The following is a 23,434-nucleotide window of genomic DNA, read 5'->3' as shown; positions in this document are numbered from 1 at the left end:
ATCATGTGTGTCCTTACACACAGTAATGCGTATAAAGTGTATCATGTGTATTCTTACACACAGTAATGTGTATAAGGTGTATCATGTGTGTCCTTACACAGAGTAATGTGTATAAAGTGTATCCTGTGTGTCCTTACACACAGTAATGTGTATAAAGTGTATCATGTGTGTCCTTACACACAGTCATGTGTATAAAGTGTATCGTGTGTATTCTTTCACACAGTAATGTGTATAAAGTGTATCATGTGTGTCCTTACACACAGTAATGTGTATAAAGTGTATCATGTGTGTCCTTACACACAGTAAAGTGTATAAGGTGTATCATGTGTGTCCCTACACAAAGTAATGTGTATAAAGTGTATCATGTGTGTCCTTACACACAGTAATGTGTATAAAGTGTATCATGTGTATTCTTACACACAGTAATGTGTATAAAGTGTATCATGTGTGTCCTTACACACAGTAATGTGTATAAAGTGTATCATGTGTATTCTTATTCACAGTAATGTGTATAAAGTGTATCATGTGTGTCCTTACACACAGTAATGTGTATAAAGTGTATCATGTGTATTTTTACACACAGTAATGTGTATAAGGTGTATCATGTGTGTCCTTACACACAATAATGTGTATAAAGTGTGTCCTGTGTGTCCTTACACACAGTAATGTGTATAAAGTGTATCATCTGAGTCCTTACACACAGTAATGTGTATAAAGTGTATCATGTGTATTTTTACACAGAGTAATGTGTATAAGGTGTATCATGTGTGTCCTTACACACAATAATGTGTATAAAGTGTGTCCTGTGAGTCCTTACACACAGTAATGTGTATAAGGTGTATCATGTGTGTCCCTACACAAAGTAATGTGTATAAAGTGTATCATGTGTATTCTTACACACAGTAATGTGTATAAAGTGTATCATGTGTATTCTTACACACAGTAAAGTGTATAAGGTGTATCATGTGTGTCCCTACACAAAGTAATGTGTATAAAGTGTATCATTTGTGTCGTTACACACAGTAATGTGTATAAAGTGTATCATGTGTGTCCTTACACACAGTAATGTGTATAAAGTGTATCATGTGTGTCCTTACACACAGTAATGTGTATAAAGTGTATCATGTGTATTCTTACACACAGTAATGTGTATAAAGTGTATTGTGTGTGTCCTTACACACAGTAAAGTGTATAAGGTGTATCGTGTGTGTCTTTACACACAGTAAAGTGTATAAGGTGTATCATGTGTATTCTTACACACAGTAATGTGTATAAAGTGTATCATGTGTATTCTTACACACAGTAATGTGTATAAAGTGTATCATGTGTATTCTTACACACAGTAATGGGTATAAAGTGTATCATGTGTGTCCTTACACACAGTAATGCGTATAAAGTGTATCATGTGTATTCTTACACACAGTAATGTGTATAAGGTGTATCATGTGTGTCCTTACACAGAGTAATGTGTATAAAGTGTATCCTGTGTGTCCTTACACACAGTAATGTGTATAAAGTGTATCATGTGTGTCCTTACACACAGTCATGTGTATAAAGTGTATCGTGTGTATTCTTTCACACAGTAATGTGTATAAAGTGTATCATGTGTGTCCTTACACACAGTAATGTGTATAAAGTGTATCATGTGTGTCCTTACACACAGTAAAGTGTATAAGGTGTATCATGTGTGTCCCTACACAAAGTAATGTGTATAAAGTGTATCATGTGTGTCCTTACACACAGTAATGTGTATAAAGTGTATCATGTGTATTCTTACACACAGTAATGTGTATAAAGTGTATCATGTGTGTCCTTACACACAGTAATGTGTATAAAGTGTATCATGTGTATTCTTACTCACAGTAATGTGTATAAAGTGTATCATGTGTGTCCTTACACACAGTAATGTGTATAAAGTGTATCATGTGTATTTTTACACAGAGTAATGTGTATAAGGTGTATCATGTGTGTCCTTACACACAATAATGTGTATAAAGTGTGTCCTGTGTGTCCTTACACACAGTAATGTGTATAAAGTGTATCATCTGAGTCCTTACACACAGTAATGTGTATAAAGTGTATCATGTGTATTTTTACACAGAGTAATGTGTATAAGGTGTATCATGTGTGTCCTTACACACAATAATGTGTATAAAGTGTGTCCTGTGTGTCCTTACACACAGTAATGTGTATAAGGTGTATCATGTGTGTCCCTACACAAAGTAATGTGTATAAAGTGTATCATGTGTGTCCTTACACACAGTAATGTGTATAAAGTGTATCATGTGTATTCTTACACACAGTAATGTGTATAAAGTGTATTGTGTGTGTCCTTACACACAGTAAAGTGTATAAGGTGTATCGTGTGTGTCTTTACACACAGTAAAGTGTATAAGGTGTATCATGTGTGTCCTTACACACAGTAATGTGTATAAGGTGTATCATGTGTGTCCCTACACAAAGTAATGTGTATAAAGTGTATCATGTGTATTCTTACACACAGTAATGTGTATAAAGTGTATCATGTGTATTCTTACACACAGTAATGGGTATAAAGTGTATCATGTGTGTCCTTACACACAGTAATGCGTATAAAGTGTATCATGTGTATTCTTACACACAGTAATGTGTATAAAGTGTATCATGTGTATTCTTACACACAGTAATGTGTATAAAGTGTATCATGTGTATTCTTACACACAGTAATGGGTATAAAGTGTATCATGTGTGTCCTTACACACAGTAATGCGTATAAAGTGTATCATGTGTATTCTTACACACAGTAATGTGTATAAGGTGTATCATGTGTGTCCTTACACAGAGTAATGTGTATAAAGTGTATCCTGTGTGTCCTTACACACAGTAATGTGTATAAAGTGTATCATGTGTGTCCTTACACACAGTCATGTGTATAAAGTGTATCGTGTGTATTCTTTCACACAGTAATGTGTATAAAGTGTATCATGTGTGTCCTTACACACAGTAATGTGTATAAAGTGTATCATGTGTGTCCTTACACACAGTAAAGTGTATAAGGTGTATCATGTGTGTCCCTACACAAAGTAATGTGTATAAAGTGTATCATGTGTGTCCTTACACACAGTAATGTGTATAAAGTGTATCATGTGTATTCTTACACACAGTAATGTGTATAAAGTGTGTCCTGTGTGTCCTTACACACAGTAATGTGTATAAAGTGTATCATCTGAGTCCTTACACACAGTAATGTGTATAAAGTGTATCATGTGTATTTTTACACAGAGTAATGTGTATAAGGTGTATCATGTGTGTCCTTACACACAATAATGTGTATAAAGTGTGTCCTGTGTGTCCTTACACACAGTAATGTGTATAAGGTGTATCATGTGTGTCCCTACACAAAGTAATGTGTATAAAGTGTATCATGTGTGTCCTTACACACAGTAATGTGTATAAAGTGTATCATGTGTATTCTTACACACAGTAATGTGTATAAAGTGTATTGTGTGTGTCCTTACACACAGTAAAGTGTATAAGGTGTATCGTGTGTGTCTTTACACACAGTAAAGTGTATAAGGTGTATCATGTGTGTCCTTACACACAGTAATGTGTATAAGGTGTATCATGTGTGTCCCTACACAAAGTAATGTGTATAAAGTGTATCATGTGTATTCTTACACACAGTAATGTGTATAAAGTGTATCATGTGTATTCTTACACACAGTAATGGGTATAAAGTGTATCATGTGTGTCCTTACACACAGTAATGCGTATAAAGTGTATCATGTGTATTCTTACACACAGTAATGTGTATAAAGTGTATCATGTGTATTCTTACACACAGTAATGTGTATAAAGTGTATCATGTGTATTCTTACACACAGTAATGGGTATAAAGTGTATCATGTGTGTCCTTACACACAGTAATGCGTATAAAGTGTATCATGTGTATTCTTACACACAGTAATGTGTATAAGGTGTATCATGTGTGTCCTTACACAGAGTAATGTGTATAAAGTGTATCCTGTGTGTCCTTACACACAGTAATGTGTATAAAGTGTATCATGTGTGTCCTTACACACAGTCATGTGTATAAAGTGTATCGTGTGTATTCTTTCACACAGTAATGTGTATAAAGTGTATCATGTGTGTCCTTACACACAGTAATGTGTATAAAGTGTATCATGTGTGTCCTTACACACAGTAAAGTGTATAAGGTGTATCATGTGTGTCCCTACACAAAGTAATGTGTATAAAGTGTATCATGTGTGTCCTTACACACAGTAATGTGTATAAAGTGTATCATGTGTATTCTTACACACAGTAATGTGTATAAAGTGTATCATGTGTGTCCTTACACGCAGTAATGTGTATAAAGTGTATCATGTGTATTCTTACTCACAGTAATGTGTATAAAGTGTATCATGTGTGTCCTTACACACAGTAATGTGTATAAAGTGTATCATGTGTATTTTTACACAGAGTAATGTGTATAAGGTGTATCATGTGTGTCCTTACACACAATAATGTGTATAAAGTGTGTCCTGTGTGTCCTTACACACAGTAATGTGTATAAAGTGTATCATCTGAGTCCTTACACACAGTAATGTGTATAAAGTGTATCATGTGTATTTTTACACAGAGTAATGTGTATAAGGTGTATCATGTGTGTCCTTACACACAATAATGTGTATAAAGTGTGTCCTGTGTGTCCTTACACACAGTAATGTGTATAAGGTGTATCATGTGTGTCCCTACACAAAGTAATGTGTATAAAGTGTATCATGTGTATTCTTACACACAGTAATGTGTATAAAGTGTATCATGTGTATTCTTACACACAGTAAAGTGTATAAGGTGTATCATGTGTGTCCCTACACAAAGTAATGTGTATAAAGTGTATCATTTGTGTCGTTACACACAGTAATGTGTATAAAGTGTATCATGTGTGTCCTTACACACAGTAATGTGTATAAAGTGTATCATGTGTGTCCTTACACACAGTAATGTGTATAAAGTGTATCATGTGTATTCTTACACACAGTAATGTGTATAAAGTGTATCATGTGTGTCCTTACACACAGTAATGTGTATAAAGTGTATCATGTGTATTCTTACACACAGTAATGTGTATAAGGTGTATCATGTGTGTCCTTACACACAGTAATGTGTATAAAGTGTATCCTGTGTGTCCTTACACACAGTAAAGTGTATAAGGTGTATCGTGTGTGTCTTTACACACAGTAAAGTGTTTTAGGTGTATCATGTGTGTCCTTACACACAGTAATGTGTATAAAGTGGATCACGTGTGTCCTTACACACAGTAATGTGTAAAATGTTTATTGCATGTGTCCTTGCACACAGTAACGTGTATAAAGTGAATGGGGTGTGTCCTTACACTCAGTAATGTGTATAAAGTGAATGGTGTGTGTCCTTACACACAGTAATGTGTATAAAGTGTCTCGTGTGTGTCCGTAATATGTATAAAGTGTATCACATGTATTGTTACACACAGGAATGTGCATAAAGTGCATTGACTGTGTCCTTACCCGCAGTAAAGTGTAATATGAGTGTGCTTACACACAGTAACGTGTATAAGGTGTATCACGCGTATGCACGCATAGTAATATGTATAACGTGTATCACATGTGTCCTTACACACAGTAATATGTATAAAGTGTATCACATGTATCGTTACACGCAGTAATATGTATAAAGTGTATCACGTGTGTCCTTACACACAGTAAAGTGCATAAGCTGTATTATGAGTGTCCTTACACACAGTAACGTGTATAAAGTGTGTCACATGTGTCCTTACACACAGTAAAGTGCAGAAAGTGTATTATGTGTGTTCTTACACACAGTAATGTGTATAAAGTGTATCATGTGTGTCCTTACACACCTTAATGTGTATAAAGTGTATCATGTGTATTCTTACAAACAGTAATGTGTATAAAGTGTATAATGTGTGTCCTTACACACAGTAATGTGTATAAGGTGTATCATGTGTGTCCTTGCACACTGTAATGTGTATAAAGTGTATCATGTGTGTTCATACGCACAGTAATTTGTAGTGCACATATTACTGTATTGCATGTGCCCTTACACATGGTAACGAGTATAAACTATATCACATTTATCCTTGACAAAGTAATGTGTATAAAGTGTATCATGTGTGTCCTTACACACAGTAATGTGTATAAAGTGTATCATGTGTATTCTTACACACAGTAATGTGTATAAGGTGTATCATTTGTGTCTTTACACACAGTAATGTGTATACAGTGTGTCATGTGTGTCCTTACACACAGTAATGTGTGTAAAGTGTATCATGTGTGTCCTTACACACAGTAATGTGTATAAAGTGTATCATGTGTGTCCTTACACACAGTAAAGTGTATAAGGTGTATCATGTGTGTCCCTACACACAGTAATGTGTATAAAGTGTATCATGTGTATTCTTACAAACAGTAATGTGTATAAAGTGTATAATGTGTGTCCTTACACACAGTAATGTGTATAAGGTGTATCATGTGTGTCCTTGCACACTGTAATGTGTATAAAGTGTATCATGTGTGTTCATACGCACAGTAATTTGTAGTGCACATATTACTGTATTGCATGTGCCCTTACACATGGTAACGAGTATAAACTATATCACATTTATCCTTGACAAAGTAATGTGTATAAAGTGTATCATGTGTGTCCTTACACACAGTAATGTGTATAAAGTGTATCATGTGTATTCTTACACACACTAATGTGTATAAAGTGTATCCTGTGTGTCCTTACACACAGTAATGTGTATAAAGTGTATCATGTGTATTCTTACACACTGTAATGTGTATAAAGTGTATCATGTGTGTCCTTACACACAGTAATGTGTATAAAGTGTATCGTGTGTATTCTTTCACACAGTAATGTGTATAAAGTGTATCATGTGTATCCTTACACACAGTAATGTGTATAAAGTGTATCATGTGTGTCCTTACACACAGTAAAGTGTATAAGGTGTATCATGTGTGTCCCTACACACAGTAATGTGTATAAAGTGTACCATGTGTATTCTTACACACAGTAATGTGTATAAGGTGTATTATTTGTGTCCTTACACACAGTAATGTGTATAAAGTGTATCGTGTGTATTCTTACACACACTAATGTGTATAAAGAGTATCATTTGTGTCTTTACACACAGTAATGTGTATACAGTGTGTCATGTTTGTCCTTACGCACAGTAATGTGTATAAAGTGTATCATGTGTCTCCTTACACACAGTAAATTGTATAAAGTGTATCATGTGTGTCCTTACACACAGTAATGTGTATAAAGTGTATCATGTGTATTCTTACACACAGTAATGTGTATAAGGTGTATCATTTGTGTCTTTACACACAGTAATGTGTATACAGTGTGTCATGTGTGTCCTTACACACAGTAATGTGTGTAAAGTGTATCATGTGTGTCCTTACACACAGTAATGTGTATAAAGTGTATCATGTGTGTCCTTACACACAGTAAAGTGTATAAGGTGTATCATGTGTGTCCCTACACACAGTAATGTGTATAAAGTGTATCATGTGTATTCTTACACGCAGTAATGTGTATAAGGTGTATCATTTGTGTCCTTACACACAGTAATGTGTATAAAGTGTATCATGTGTATTCTTACACACAGTAATGTGTATAAAGTGTATCATGTGTGTCCTTACACACAGTAATGTGTATAAAGTGTATCATGTGTATTCGTACACACAGTAATGTGTATAAAGTGTATCATGTGTATTCTTACACACAGTAATGTGTATAAAGTGTATCATGTGTGTCCTTAGACACAATAATGTGTATAAAGTGTATCATGTGTATTCTTACACACACTACTGTGTATAAAGTGTATCATGTGTGTCCTTACACACAGTAATGTGTATAAAGTGTATCATGTGTATTCTTACACACAGTAATGTGTATAAAGTGTATCATGTGTGTCCTGACACACAGTAATGTGTATAAAGTGTATCATGTGTATTCTTACACACAGTAATGTGTATAAAGTGTATCATGTGTGTCCTTACACACAGTAATGTGTATAAAGTGTATCATGTGTATTCTTTCACACAGTAATGTGTATAAAGTGTATCATGTGTATTCTTACACACACTAATGTGTATAAAGAGTATCATGTGTGTTCTAACACACAGTAATGTGTATACAGTGTGTCATGTGTGTCCTTACACACAGTAATGTGTATAAAGTGTATCATGTGTGTCCTTACACACAGTAATGTGTATAAAGTGTATCATGTGTGTCCTCACACATAGTGATGTGTATAAATTGCATCGTGTGTGTCCATACACACAGCAATGTGTATTATGTGTGCCTTTACACACTGTAATGTATATAATGTGCACCATGTGTGTCCTTACACACAGTAATGTGTATAAAGTGTATTGCATGTGTCCCTCCATATGTTAACATGTGTAAAGTGTATCACATGTGTCCTTGCGCACAGTAACGTCTATAAAGTGTCCTTACACACAGAATGTGTATAAAGTGTATTATGTGTGTCCTTGCACACTGTAATGTATATAAAGTGTATCATGTGTGTCCTTACGCACAGTAATATGTAGAAAGTGTATTGCATGTGCCCTTACACATGGTAACGAGTATAAACTATATCACATTTATCCTTGACAAAGTAATGTGTATAAAGTGTATCACGTGTGTCCTTGCACACAGTAACATTTATAAAGTGTGCTGTGTGTGTGTGTCCTTACACACAGTAATGTGTATAAAGTGTATTGTGTGTGTCCTTATACACAGTAATGTGTATAAAGTGTATTGTGTGTGTCCTTACACACAGTAAAGTGTATAAGGTGTATCGTGTGTGTCTTTACACGCAGTAAAGTGTATAAAGTGGATCACGTGTGTCCTTACACACAGTAATGTGTAAAATGTTTATTGCATGTGTCCTTACACACAGTGTATAAAGGGAATGGTGTGTGTCCTTACACACAGTAATGTGTATAAAGTGAATGGAGTGTGTCCTTACACACAGTAATGTGTATAAAGTGAATGGTGTGTGTCCTTACACACAGTAATGTGTATAAAGTGTCTCGTGTGTCCGTAATATGTATAAAGTGTATCACATGTATCGTTACACACAGTAATGTGCATAAAGTGCATTGTCTGTGTCCTTACCCGCAGTAAAGTGTATTATGAGTGTGCTTACACACAGTAACGTGTATAAGGTGTATCACGCGTATGCACGCATAGTAATATGTATAAAGTGTATCACATGTGTCCTTACACACAGTAATATGTATAAAGTGTATCACGTGTGTCCTTACACACAGTAATGTGTATAAAGTGTATCGTGTGTATTCTTTCACACAGTAATGTGTATAAAGTGTATCACATGTATCGTTACACACAGTAATATGTATAAAGTGTATCACGTGTGTCCTTACACACAGTAAAGTGCATAAGGTGTATTATGAGTGTCCTTACACACAGTAATGTGTATAAAGTGTGTCACATGTGTCCTTACACACAGTAAAGTGCATAAAGTGTATTATGTGTGTCCTTACACACAGTAATGTGTATAAAGTGTATCATGTGTGTCCTTACACACAATAATGTGTATAAAGTGTATCATGTGTGTCCCTACACAAAGTAATGTGTAGAAAGTGTATCATGTGTGTCCTTACACACAGTAATGTGTATAAAGTGTATCATGTGTATTCTTTCACACAGTAATGTGTATAAAGTGTATTATGTGTGTCCTTACACACACTAATGTGTGTAAAGAGTATCATGTGTGTCCTTACACACAGTAATGTGTATAATGTGTATCATTTGTGTCTTTACACACAGTAATGTGTATAAAGTGTATCATGTGTGTCCTTACACACAGTAATGTGTATAAAGTGTATCATGTGTGTCCTTACACACAGTAATGTGTATAAAGTGTATCATGTGTATTCTTACACACAGTAATGTGTATAAAGTGTATCATGTGTGTCCTTACACACAGTAATGTGTATAAAGTGTATCATGTGTATTCTTACACACAGTAATGTGTATAAAGTGTATCATGTGTGTCCTTACACACAGTAATGTGTATAAAGTGTATCATGGGTATTCTTACACAGAGTAATGTGTATAAGGTGTATCATGTGTGTCCTTACACACAGTAATGTGTATAAAGTGTATCCTGTGTGTCCTTACACACAGTAATGTGTATAAAGTGTATCATGTGTGTCCTTACACACCTTAATGTGTATAAAGTGTATCATGTGTATTCTTACACACAGTAATGTGTATAAAGTGTATAATGTGTGTCCTTACACACAGTAATGTGTATAAGGTGTATCATGTGTGTCCTTGCACACTGTAATGTGTATAAAGTGTATCATGTGTGTCCATACGCACAGTAATATGTAGTGCACATATTACTGTATTGCATGTGCCCTTACACATGGTAACGAGTATAAACTATATCACATTTATCCTTGACAAAGTAATGTGTATAAAGTGTATCATGTGTGTCCTTACACACAGTAATGTGTATAAAGTGTATCATGTGTATTCTTACACACACTAATGTGTATAAAGTGTATCCTGTGTGTCCTTACACACAGTAATGTGTATAAAGTGTATCATGTGTATTTTTACACACAGTAATGTGTATAAAGTGTATCATGTGTGTCCTTACACACAGTAATGTCTATAAAGTGTATCGTGTGTATTCTTTCACACAGTAATGTGTATAAAGTGTATCATGTGTATCCTTACACACAGTAATGTGTATAAAGTGTATCATGTGTATCCTTACACACAGTAAAGTGTATAATGTGTATCATGTGTGTCCCTACACACAGTAATGTGTATAAAGTGTATCATATGTATTCTTACACACAGTAATGTGTATAAGGTGTATTATTTGTGTCCTTACACACAGTAATGTGTATAAAGTGTATCGTGTGTATTCTTACACACACTAATGTGTATAAAGAGTATCATGTGTGTTCTAACACACAGTAATGTGTATACAGTGTGTCATGTGTGTCCTTAAACACAGTAATGTGTATAAAGTGTATCATGTGTGTCCTTACACACAGTAATGTGTATAAAGTGTATCATGTGTATTCTTACACACACTAATGTGTATAAAGAGTATCATTTGTGTCTTTACACACAGTAATGTGTATACAGTGTGTCATGTTTGTCCTTACGCACAGTAATGTGTATAAAGTGTATCATGTGTGTCCTTACACACAGTAATGTGTATAAAGTGTATCATGTGTCTCCTTACACACAGTAAAGTGTATAAAGTGTATCATGTGTGTCCTTACACACAGTAATGTGTATAAAGTGTATCATGTGTATTCTTACACACAGTAATGTGTATAAGGTGTATCATTTGTGTCTTTACACACAGTAATGTGTATACAGTGTGTCATGTGTGTCCTTACACACACTAATGTGTATAAAGTGTATCATGTGTGTCCTTACACACAGTAATGTGTATAAAGTGTATCATGTGTGTCCTTACACACAGTAATGTGTATAAGGTATATCATTTGTGTCCTTACACACAGTAATGTGTATAAAGTGTATCATGTGTGTCCTTACACACAATAATGTGTATAAAGTGTATCATGTGTATTCTTACACACACTACTGTGTATAAAGTGTATCATGTGTGTCCTTACACACAGTAATGTGTATAAAGTGTATCATGTGTATTCTTACACACAGTAATGTGTATAAGGTGTATCATTTGTGTCTTTACACACAGTAATGTGTATACAGTGTGTCATGTGTGTCCTTACACACACTAATGTGTATAAAGTGTATCATGTGTGTCCTTACACACAGTAATGTGTATAAAGTGTATCATGTGTGTCCTTACACACAGTAATGTGTATAAGGTATATCATTTGTGTCCTTACACACAGTAATGTGTATAAAGTGTATCATGTGTGTCCTTACACACAATAATGTGTATAAAGTGTATCATGTGTATTCTTACACACACTACTGTGTATAAAGTGTATCATGTGTGTCCTTACACACAGTAATGTGTATACAGTGTGTCATGTGTTTCCTGAGACACACTAATGTGTATACAGTGTGTCCTGACACATTGTAATGTGTATAAAGTGTATCATGTGTATTCTTACACACAGTAATGTGTATAAAGTGTATCATGTGTGTCCTTACACACAGTAATGTGTATAAAGTGTATCATGTGTATTCTTTCACACAGTAATGTCTATAAAGTGTATCATGTGTGTCCTTACACACAGTAATGTGTATAAAGTGTATCATATGTGTCCTTACACACAGTAATGTGTATAAAGTGTATCATGTGTATTCTTACACACAGTAATGTGTATAAAGTGTATCATGTGTGTCCTTACACACAGTAATATGAATAAAGTGTATCATGTGTATTCTTACACACAGTAATGTGTATAAAGTGTATCATGTGTATTCTTACACACAGTAATGTGTATAAAGTGTATCATGTGTGTCCTTACACACAATAATGTGTATAAAGTGTATCATGTGTATTCTTACACACAGTAATGTGTATAAAGTGTATCATGTGTGTCCTTACACACAGTAATGTGTATAAAGTGTATCATGTGCATTCTTTCACACAGTAATGTGTATAAAGTGTATCATGTGTGTCCTTACACACAGTAATGTGTATAAAGTGTATCATGTGTGTCCTTACACACAGTAATGTGTATAAAGTGTATCATGTGTGTCCTCACACATAGTGATGTGTATAAAGTGCATCGTGTGTGTCCATACACACAGCAATGTGTATTATGTGTACCTTTACACACTGTAATGTATATAATGTGCACCATGTGTGTCCTTACACACAATATTGTGTATAAAGTGTATTGCATGTGTCCCTCCATATGTTAACATGTGTAAAGTGTATCACATGTGTCCTTGCGCACAGTAACGTCTATAAAGTGTCCTTACACACAGAATGTGTATAAAGTGTATTATGTGTGTCCTTGCACACTGTAATGTATATAAAGTGTATCATGTGTGTCCTTACGCACAGTAATATGTAGAAAGTGTATTGCATGTGCCCTTACACAAGGTAACGAGTATAAACTATATCACATTTATCCTTGACAAAGTAATGTGTATAAAGTGTATCACGTGTGTCCTTGCACACAGTAACATTTATAAAGTGTGCTGTGTGTGTGTGTCCTTACACACAGTAATGTGTATAAAGTGTATTGTGTGTGTCCTTATACACAGTAATGTGTATAAAGTGTATTGTGTGTGTCCTTACACACAGTAATGTGTATAAAGTGTATTGTGTGTGTCCTTACACACAGTAAAGTGTATAAGGTGTATCGTGTGTGTCTTTACACACAGTAAAGTGTATAAGGTGTATCATGTGTGTCCTTACGCACAGTAATGTGTATAAAGTGGATCACGTGTGTCCTTACACACAGTAATGTGTAAAATGTTTATTGCATGTGTCCTTACACACAGTAACATGTATAAAGGGAATGGTGTGTGTCCTTACACACAGTAATGTGTATAAAGTGAATGGGGTGTGTCCTTACACACTGTAATGTGTATAAAGTGAATGGTGTGTGTCCTTACACACAGTAATGTGTATAAAGTGTCTCGTGTGTGTCCGTAATATGTATAAAGTGTATCACATGTATCGTTACACACAGTAATGTGCATAAAGTGCATTGTCTGTGTCCTTACCCGCAGTAAAGTGTATTATGAGTGTGCTTACACACAGTAACGTGTATAAGGTGTATCACGCGTATGCACACATAGTAATATGTATAACGTGTATCACATGTGTCCTTTCACACAGTAATATGTATAAAGTGTATCACATGTATCGTTACACACAGTAATATGTATAAAGTGTATCACGTGTGTCCTTACACACAGTAAAGTGCATAAGGTGTATTATGAGTGTCCTTACACACAGTAATGTGTATAAAGTGTGTCACATGTGTCCTTACACACAGTAAAGTGCATAAAGTGTATTATGTGTGTCCTTACACACAGTAATGTGTATGAAGTGTATCATGTGTGTCCTTACACACCTTAATGTGTATAAAGTGTATCATGTGTATTCTTACACACAGTAAAGTGCATCAAGTGTATCATGTGTGTCCTTACACACAGTAATGTGTATAAAGTGTATCATGTGTGTCCTTACGCACAGTAATGTGTATAAAGTGTATCACGTGTGTCCTTACACACAGTAATGTGTACAAAGTGTATCATGTGTGACCTTACACACAGTAATGTGTATAAGGTGTATCATGTGTGTCCTTACACACAGTAATGTACAGAAAGTGTATCACGTGTGTCCTTTCACACAGTAATGTGTATAAAATATATCACGTGTATCCTTATACACACTAATGTGTATAAACTGTATCACATGTGTCCTTATCCACAGTAATGTGTAGAACGTATATCACATGTCACCTCATACACAGAAATGTCTATAAGGCATATCGCGTGTGTCCTTACACACAGTAATGTGTATAAAATGTGTCGTACATGTCCTTACACACAGTTACATCCATAATGTGTATCATGTCTCTCCTTACACACACAAATGTGTTTAAACTGTAAGACGTGTGTCCTTATACACAGTAATGTATATGAAGTGTATCGTGTGTGTCCTTACACACAGTAAAGTGTATAAAGTGTATCATGTGTGTCCTTACACACAGTAATGTGTATAAAGTGTATCATGTGTATTCTTACACACAGTAATATGTAGAAAGTGTATTGCATGTGCCCTTACACATGGTAACGAGTATAAACTATATCACATTTATCCTTGACACAGTAATGTGTATAAAGTGTATCATGTGGGTTTCCTTATACATATCCAGGTGTATAAAGTGTATCACGTGTGTCCTTGCACACAGTAACATTTATAAAGTGTACTGTGTATGTGTCCTTTCACACAGTAATGTGTATGAAGTGTATTGTGCGTGTCCTTACACACAGTAAAGTTTATAAGGTGTATCGTGTGTGTCTTTACACACAGTAATGTGTATAAAGTGTATCATATGTATTCTTACACACAGTAATGTGTATAAAGTGTGTCGTGCATGTCCTTACACACAGTTATGTCCATAATGTGTATCACGTCTCTCCTTACACACACTAATGTGTTTAAACTGTAAGACGTGTGTCCTTATAAACAGTAATGTGTATGAAGTGTATCGTGTTTGTCCTTACACACAGTAATGTGTATAATGTGTATCATGTGTGTCCTTACACACAGTAATGTGTATAAAGTGTATCGTGTGTGTCCTTACACACTGTAAAGTGTATAAGGTGTATCGTGTGTGTCTTTACACACAGTAATGTGTATAAAGTGTGTCGTGCATGTCCTTACACACAGTTATATCCATAATGTGTATCACGTCTCTCCTTACACACACTAATGTTTTTAAACTGTAAGACGTGTGTCCTTATACACAGTAATGTGTATGAAGTGTATCGTGTTTGTCCTTACACACAGTAATGTGTATAAAGTGTATCATATGTGTCCTTACACACAGTAATGTGTATAAAGTGTACCATGTGTGTCCTTACACACAGTAATGTGTATAATGTGTATCATGTGTGTCCTTACACACAGTAATGTGTAAAATGTTTATTGCGTGTGTCCTTACACACAGTAACTTGTATAAAGTGAATGGTGTGTGTCTTTACACACAGTAATGTGAATAAAGTGTATCGTGTGTGTCCTTACATACAGTAATGTGTATAAAGTGTCTCGTGTGTGTCCGTAATATGTATAAAATGTATCACATGTATCGTTACACACAGTAATGTGCATAGAGTGCATTGTCTGTGTCCTTACCCACAGTAAAGTGTATAAGGTGTATCACACGTATGCACACATACTAATATGTATAAAATGTATCATGTGTGTCCTTACACACAGTAATGTGTATAAAGTGTATCACGTGTGTCCTTACACACAGTAATGTGTATAAAGTGTATCATGTGTGTCCTTACACACAGTAATGTGTATAAAGTGTATCACGTGTGTCCATGCACACAGTAATGTGTATAAAGTGTATCACGTGTATCATTACACACAGTAATATGCATAAAGTGCATTGTCTGTGTCCTTACCCGCAGTAAAGTGTATTATGAGTGTCCTTACACACAGTAATGTGTATAAAGTGTATCATGTGTGTCCTTACACACAGTAATGTGTATAAAGTGTGTCGTGCATGTCCTTCCACACAGTTATATCCATAATGTGTATCACGTCTCTCCTTACACATACAAATGTGTTTAAACTGTAAGACGTGTGTCCTTATACACAGAAATGTGTATGAAGTGTATCGTGTGTGTCCTTACACACAGTAATGTATATAAAGTGTGTCACGTGTGTTCTTATACGAATTAACGTGTATAAAATGTATCTTGTGTATCCTTGCACACAGTTGTGTGTATAAAGTGTTTCATGTGTGTTCTTACTCACCGTAATGTGTATAAAGTGTATCACGTGTGTCCCTAGACACAGTAACGTGTATAAAGTGTATCATGGGTGTCTTTACATACAGTAAAGTATATAAAGTGTATCACGTGTACCCTTACACACAATAACATGTATACATTGTTTAAAGAATGGATCTATTAGAGATAGCATGGCTGTTAGCAGTGGAAGTCTTATCTCACAAACCTGATTGAGTTTTTTTGAGGAAGTGACGAGGATGATGGATGAAGGTAGGGCAGTGGATGGTGTCTACTTTGACTTTTATTGAAGAATTTGACAGGGTTCCGCATGATTGGCTGGACCAGTGGTTAGCACTGCTGCCTCACAGCGCCAGAGATCCGGGTTCAATTCCCGCCTCAGGCGACTGACTGTGTGGAGTTTGCACGTTCTCCCCGTGTCTGCGTGGGTTTCCTCCGGGTGCTCCGGTTTCCTCCCACACTCCAAAGATGTGCAGGCAAGGTGAATTGGCCATGCTAAATTGCCCGTAGTGTTAGGTAAAGGGGTAGATGTAGATGTAGATGTAGGGGTATGGGTGGGTTACGCTTCGGCGGGGCGGTGTGGACTTGTTGGGCCGAAGGGCCTGTTTCCACACTGTAAGTAATCTAATCTAATCTAATCTAATAAGTCACATGGGATCCATGGTAGGTTGGCAAGTTGCATACAAAATTATCTTGGTTTTAGAAGACTGATGGTAATTGTGGAGGGGTGTTTTTTTTTGACTGGGGGTCTGTGACCAGTGGTGTTCCGCAAGGATCGGTGCTGGGATCGCTGGGATTTGTAATTATGTAAATAATTTGGATGAAAATGTCAGTGGTCTAATGAGTAAGTTTGCAGACAATATGAAAATTGGTGGAATTGTGGATCGTGAGGAAGGATATCAAAGGATCAGCTGTAAGAAATGGAGAAATGGCAGACGGAGTTTAATCCTGACAAGGGTGAGGTGATGCATTTTGGGAGGTCAAATCCAAGGGGAAAGTATAGAGTAAAGAGCAGGACCCTTAGGAGCATTGATATCCCGAGGGATCGTGGGGTACAAGCCCATAGCTCCCTGAAAGGGGCAGCACAAGTGGGTAAGATGGGAAAGAGGGCAATACAGCATGTTTACCTTCATCAGGCAGGGCACTGAGTATACAAGGTGGCAGGTCACGTTACAGCTGTATAAAACATTAGTGAGGCCACATTTGGAGCGTTGTGTGCAGTTCTGGTCCCCACACTATCGGAAGGATGTGGAAGTTTTGGAGAGACACATGAACAGGCAGAAAATTCAGGGGTATGGACCATGTGCAGGCAGGTGGGATTAGTTTAGAATGACATCATGGTCAGCACAGACATGGTGGGCTGAAGGGCCTGTTCCTGTTCTGTACTGTTCTATGTTCAGCCCATCAGGTCTGCACTGACCCTCTGAAGAGCATCCCATCCAAACCCACCATGCTCCCTCCCTCCCCCACCACCCACCCAACCCTGTAACCCTGCATTTCTACATCCCTGGGCACTATGGGACAATTTAGCATGGCTAATCCACCCTAACCTACACATCCCTGGGCACTATGGGACAATTTAGCATGGCCAATCCACCCTAACCTACACATCCCTGGGCACTATGGGACAATTTAGCATGGCCAATCCACCCTAACCTACACATCCCTGGACACTATGGGACAATTTAGCACGGCCAATCCACCCTAACCTGCACATCCCTGAACACTATGATACAATTTAGCATGGCCAATCCACCCTAACCTGCACATCCCTGGACACTATGGGACAATTTAGCACGGCCAATCCACCCTAACCTGCACATCCCTGAACACTATGGGACAATTTAGCATGGCCAATCCACCCTAACCTGCACATCCCTGGACACTATGGGACAATTTAGCATGGCCAGTCCATCCTAACTTGCACATCCCTGGGCACTATGGGCAATTTAGTACGGTCAATCCACCCTAACCTACACATTCCTGGACACTATGGGACAATTTAGCATGGCCAATCCACCCTAGCCTGCATACCCCTGGGCACAATGGGACAATTTAGCATGGCCAATCCACCCTAACCTCCACATCCCTGGGCACTATGGGACAATTTAGTATGGCCAATTCACCCTAACCTGCACATCCCTGGGCAACATGGGACAATTTAGCATGGCCAATCCACCCTAACCTGCACATCCCTGGGCAACATGGGACAATTTAGCATGGCCAATCCACACTAACCTGCACATCTTTGGACTGTGGGAGGAGACCAGAGCATCCGGACCCACAGTGACACGGGGAGAATGTGCAAACTCCAGGCTGGAATTGAACCTGGGTCCCTGGTGCTGTAAGGCAGTAGTGCTAACCACTGAGCCACGATGCTGCCCTACAATGTGACACGAACCCAAGCCCCGAGAATGTTATCTGCATCTCTAGCGATGATGCCACAAGGGTTTATCTCTGCTGGTGTGACTGGCAATTTGGTACATGTAGTGCGGGAGCCTTTACCGGGACCAGTTTTAATCCTGAGACAACTTGCATCTGCTGCTTGGTCCATTCCCAGGGTCATGCTTTATTACCAGGTTTGAAAGTGGGAGACTTTGGTGGCTTTATGTGATTCTGGCAATAGCTCACTGGGCTTAGAAAAGCTTTATGTTTGTGGGTTGGAACAAGTGTACTATAGACTCAATGTACTTCTTTTCTATCTTGTATCTCCCCTTGGTCATACCAATGCCCAGATAAGAGACCTGTGACTTCATCACCTGGGATTCTTAGGGTTCAACTTTAACCTGAATGAGGTGATTAAGATTACCATGCAATCATTGAGATGTACAGCACAGAAACAGACCCTTCGGCCCAACCCGTTCATGCCAACCAGCTATCTAGACCTAATCTTGTCCCATTTGCCAGCATTTAGCCGATATCCCTCCAAACCCTTCCTATTCATATACCCATCCAGATACCTTTCAATTGTACCAGTCTCCACCATTTCCTCTGGCAGCTCATTCCATACACGTATCACCCTCTGTGTGAAAAAAATTACCCCTTAAATCCCTTTTATATCTTTCCCCTCTCAACTTAAGCCTATATGCCTTCTAGTTTGGACTCCCCTAATCTGGGAAAAGACCTTGACTGTTCACCTTGTTCATACAACACCAAGTTATAGTCCAATAGGTTTATTTGGGCAAATGAACCTGTTGGACTATAACCTGGTTTTGTGTGATTTTTAACATTGTATACCCCAGTCCAACACCGGCATCTCCAAATCACCCTATTCATGTCCCTTGTAGAGTCATGCAGTGGGACACCTCTGTACCTGGCCAGTCTATTTCCGTCTCCCCCTATATTGCTTCATATCAGGCTTGGGATTGACCCTTACCGGGTTCATCTTGCCAGCCTTGTTGGATTTGGCTCTTTCTAACCCCTGGAGCTCCTTTTCCCAAGCATGGGCTATTCTCTGGAACACCCATGCCTCCATGTGTGCATTATCAGCAGGGTCGCGTATGGATTAGGGTCCAGGTCCAATCAGCCTGCAACATTGAGCTGGGGTTGGTCCAGCTGCCTGAAGACAGAGTGAATTGTGCTCTTAGGCTCCTGGCAAATGTGGTCAGGCATTCCCCTTTCCGTTACCAACACCTATTTAGCCCGTCCACTCTACTGTGACCGACCGCAGTTAAAATGACAGTTTCCTTGAGTTCCCCTCTGTTTGTGTTTTGCAGATGGGGCTAAGCAGAGAAGACTACAGGACTGAAGTGCATTAATATCTCCTCAGGGTTATCCAGCCTGTGAAACGTTCTCTGTTGGTGCAAGTTGCCAAGAAGTGGATTTGAAAGCAGGGTTTGTCTCGGCTACCTCTGCCAGTTGTGCCACCGTGAATGGGGTGGTGTCGATAATATTGGCAGCCCCCACCCATCTCAGTGACTGGTGCGTTGTGGGTTAGCTGGGGCAGACAGAGCTCCATGATTATCGAGGATTTGGGTCCTTTGGGGAGGGGAAACAGGGCTGAGGGTATGGAGGGTGTTGGGGTTACTTGTGGTCGGTCTTCTGCTGGCAAGAGAGGTTGGGGTCCCAATCCCTCCTGGTTCTCAGCGTGCCGACGTGCTTCCTCCTCTGTCGTCTCCACCCATCTCAGGACTTGTCTCCTGTTCTGCCTCTGTAAAGGCACAGCATGTTCTGTCCCTGGACCACAAGGTGGGACTTTCACCAGGAAACCTCGTGCTGTGATGTGCAGAACAGTCTTTACTCTGTTGTTGTGCTTGGCAGAGAACTACCGCCTGCAAGTTCTCTCGGTAGCTCAGTCATGGCCTTTTAGGCTGTGGATCCCTGATCACATACTGTTCCTCCTGGTCAGCCTCCTCTCCCTGGGCCTGAGACTGCCCCCGTGTGCAGCACATCCACCTGGTTCTTCTGTTCCTGTTTGGAAATCCTGACCTACATTTGCTCTATTCCGTCCTTTGCTCGTCTTTAAGCTTTACATTTTCAATTCATCTCCCTTTTGTTTGTTCCGTACAACTGAACTTACTTCATTTGGGGGCGTGCCCATCTAATTCTTTGTGTGTCCTCTCCCAACAGTTGTGCTGTTCGGATCCGATACTAACTTAGCGCAGGATTTGGGCCACCTCCTATTCAGATATTTTCCTTCAGCTTTCCTCTCACTATGAGCTGTCTGCCACTGTTCTCCCATCCTGTTCCTCGGGGGTTCATCCGAGGCCCTGGGCTATCGCGCTACATCTTACACACAGTAACCTAGATCACGTGTGTCATGTGTGTCCTTAGACACAGTAACCTGTACAACGTGTGTCACCTGTGTCCTTACACATGTATGAAGATTATCATGTGTGTCCTTGCCATGAATATAGACTCAGTAATTGACCATTATAACCGTAACCCAGTTGAAATTGTGATAGAGTTGTTTCCACAACATCACAGATTGCCAGAATGGTATTAAAGCACAATTCAGCCCTTTGATATATGACGGCCCTCTGAAGAGCAAATTCGCACAGACCATTCCCTGAACTTCTCCCTCGAGCTCTGGAATATTCATCCATTTCTGATAATGATCCCTTCCCACTTTCAAAGCGCCAATTGAAACTACCTCGTGAGACCCTCCTCCTCCCCCCCACACCCTCAGACAGTACATTCCAGACCCTAACCCCTCGAGTGAACCTCCCTCCCCCCACACTCTCAGACAGTACATTCCAGACTCTAACCCCTCGAGTGAACCTGCCTCCCCCACACTCTCAGACAGTACATTCCAGACCCTAACCCCTCGAGTGAACCTGCCTCCCCCACACTCTCAGACAGTACATTCCAGACCGTAACCCCTTGAGTGAACCTGCCTCCCCCCACACTCTCAGACAGTACATTCCAGACCCTAACCCCTCGAGTGAACCTGCCTCCCCCACACTCTCAGACAGTACATTCCAGACCCTAACCCCTCGAGTGAACCTGTCTCCCCCACACTCTCAGACAGTACATTCCAGACCGTAACCCCTCGAGTGAACCTCCCTCCCCCCACACTCTCAGACAGTACATTCCAGAACCTAACCCCTCGAGTGAACCCCCCACCCCCACACTCTCAGACAGTACATTCCAGACCCTAACCCCTCAAGTGAACCTCCCTCCCCCCACACTCTCAGGCAGTACATCCCAGATCCTACCCCTCAAGTGAACCTCGAGCCCCTACCACTCCCTCCCTATCTCTGTAACCTCCTCCAGCCCCTTCACCCCCTCCCTATCTCTGTAACCCCCTCCAGCCCCTACAGCCCCTCCCTATCTCGGTAACCTCCTCCAGCCCCTTCACCCTCTCCCTATCTGTGTAACCTCCTCCAGTTCCTACACCCCCTCCATATCTCTGTTACCTCCTCCAGCTCCGACATCCCCTCCCTATTTCTGTAACCCCCTCCAGCTCCTACACCCCTCCCTATCTTTGTCACCTCCTCCAGCCCCTACACCCTCTCTCTACCTCTGTAACCTCCTTCAGCCCCTATGCCCCCTCCCTACCTCTGTAACCCCCTGCAAGCCCTACACCCCCTCCCTATTTCTATAACCTACCTGCAGTCCCTAAACCCCCTCCCTATCTCTGTAACACCCTCCAGCCCCTACGCCCCCTCCCTATCTCTGTAACCCCCTCCAGCCCCAACACCCACTCCCTATCTCTGTAACCTCGTCCAGCCCCTACACCCCCTCCCTATCTCTGTAACCCCCTTCAGCCCCTACACCCCCTCCCTATCTCTGTAACCTCGTCCAGCCCCTACACCCCCTCCCTCTCTCTGTAACCTCCTCCAGCCCCAACACCCACTCCCTCTCTCTGTCCCCTCCTCCAGCCCCAACACCCACTCCCTCTCTCTGTCCCCTCCTCCAGCCCCTACACCCACTCCCTCTCTCTGTAACCTCCTCCAGCTCCTATACCCCCTCTCTATCTCTGTAACCTCCATCAGCCCCTTCGCACTCTCCCCATTTCTGTCACCTCCTTCAACCCCTACACTCCCTCCCTATCTCTGTAACCTCTTCTAGCCCCTATACCCCCTCCCTATCTCTGTCACCTCCTCCAGCCTGACACGCCTCCCTATTTCTGTAACCCCCTCTGGCCACTACACACCCCTCCCTATCTGTGTAACCTCCACCAGACTCTACAACCCCTCCCTATCTCCATAACCTCCACTAGCCCCTATACTCCTCCCTATCTCTGTAACCTCAACCAGACCCTATGCCCCCTACCTACCTCTGTAACCTCCACCGTACCCTACACCCCCTACCTATTTCTGTCACCTCCTCCAGTCCCTACACCCCCTCCCGATCTCTGTAAACTCCTTCAGCCCCAACACTCCCTCCCTATCTCTATAACCCCCTCAAGCCCCTACACCCACTCCATATCTCTGTAACCTCCTCCAGCCCCTACAACTCTCCCTATCTTTGTCACCTCCCCCAG

Source organism: Chiloscyllium punctatum, chromosome X (assembly GCF_047496795.1).
Source record: "Chiloscyllium punctatum isolate Juve2018m chromosome X, sChiPun1.3, whole genome shotgun sequence".
NCBI lineage: Eukaryota > Metazoa > Chordata > Chondrichthyes > Orectolobiformes > Hemiscylliidae > Chiloscyllium > Chiloscyllium punctatum.
This window is presented reverse-complemented; position numbering follows the sequence as displayed.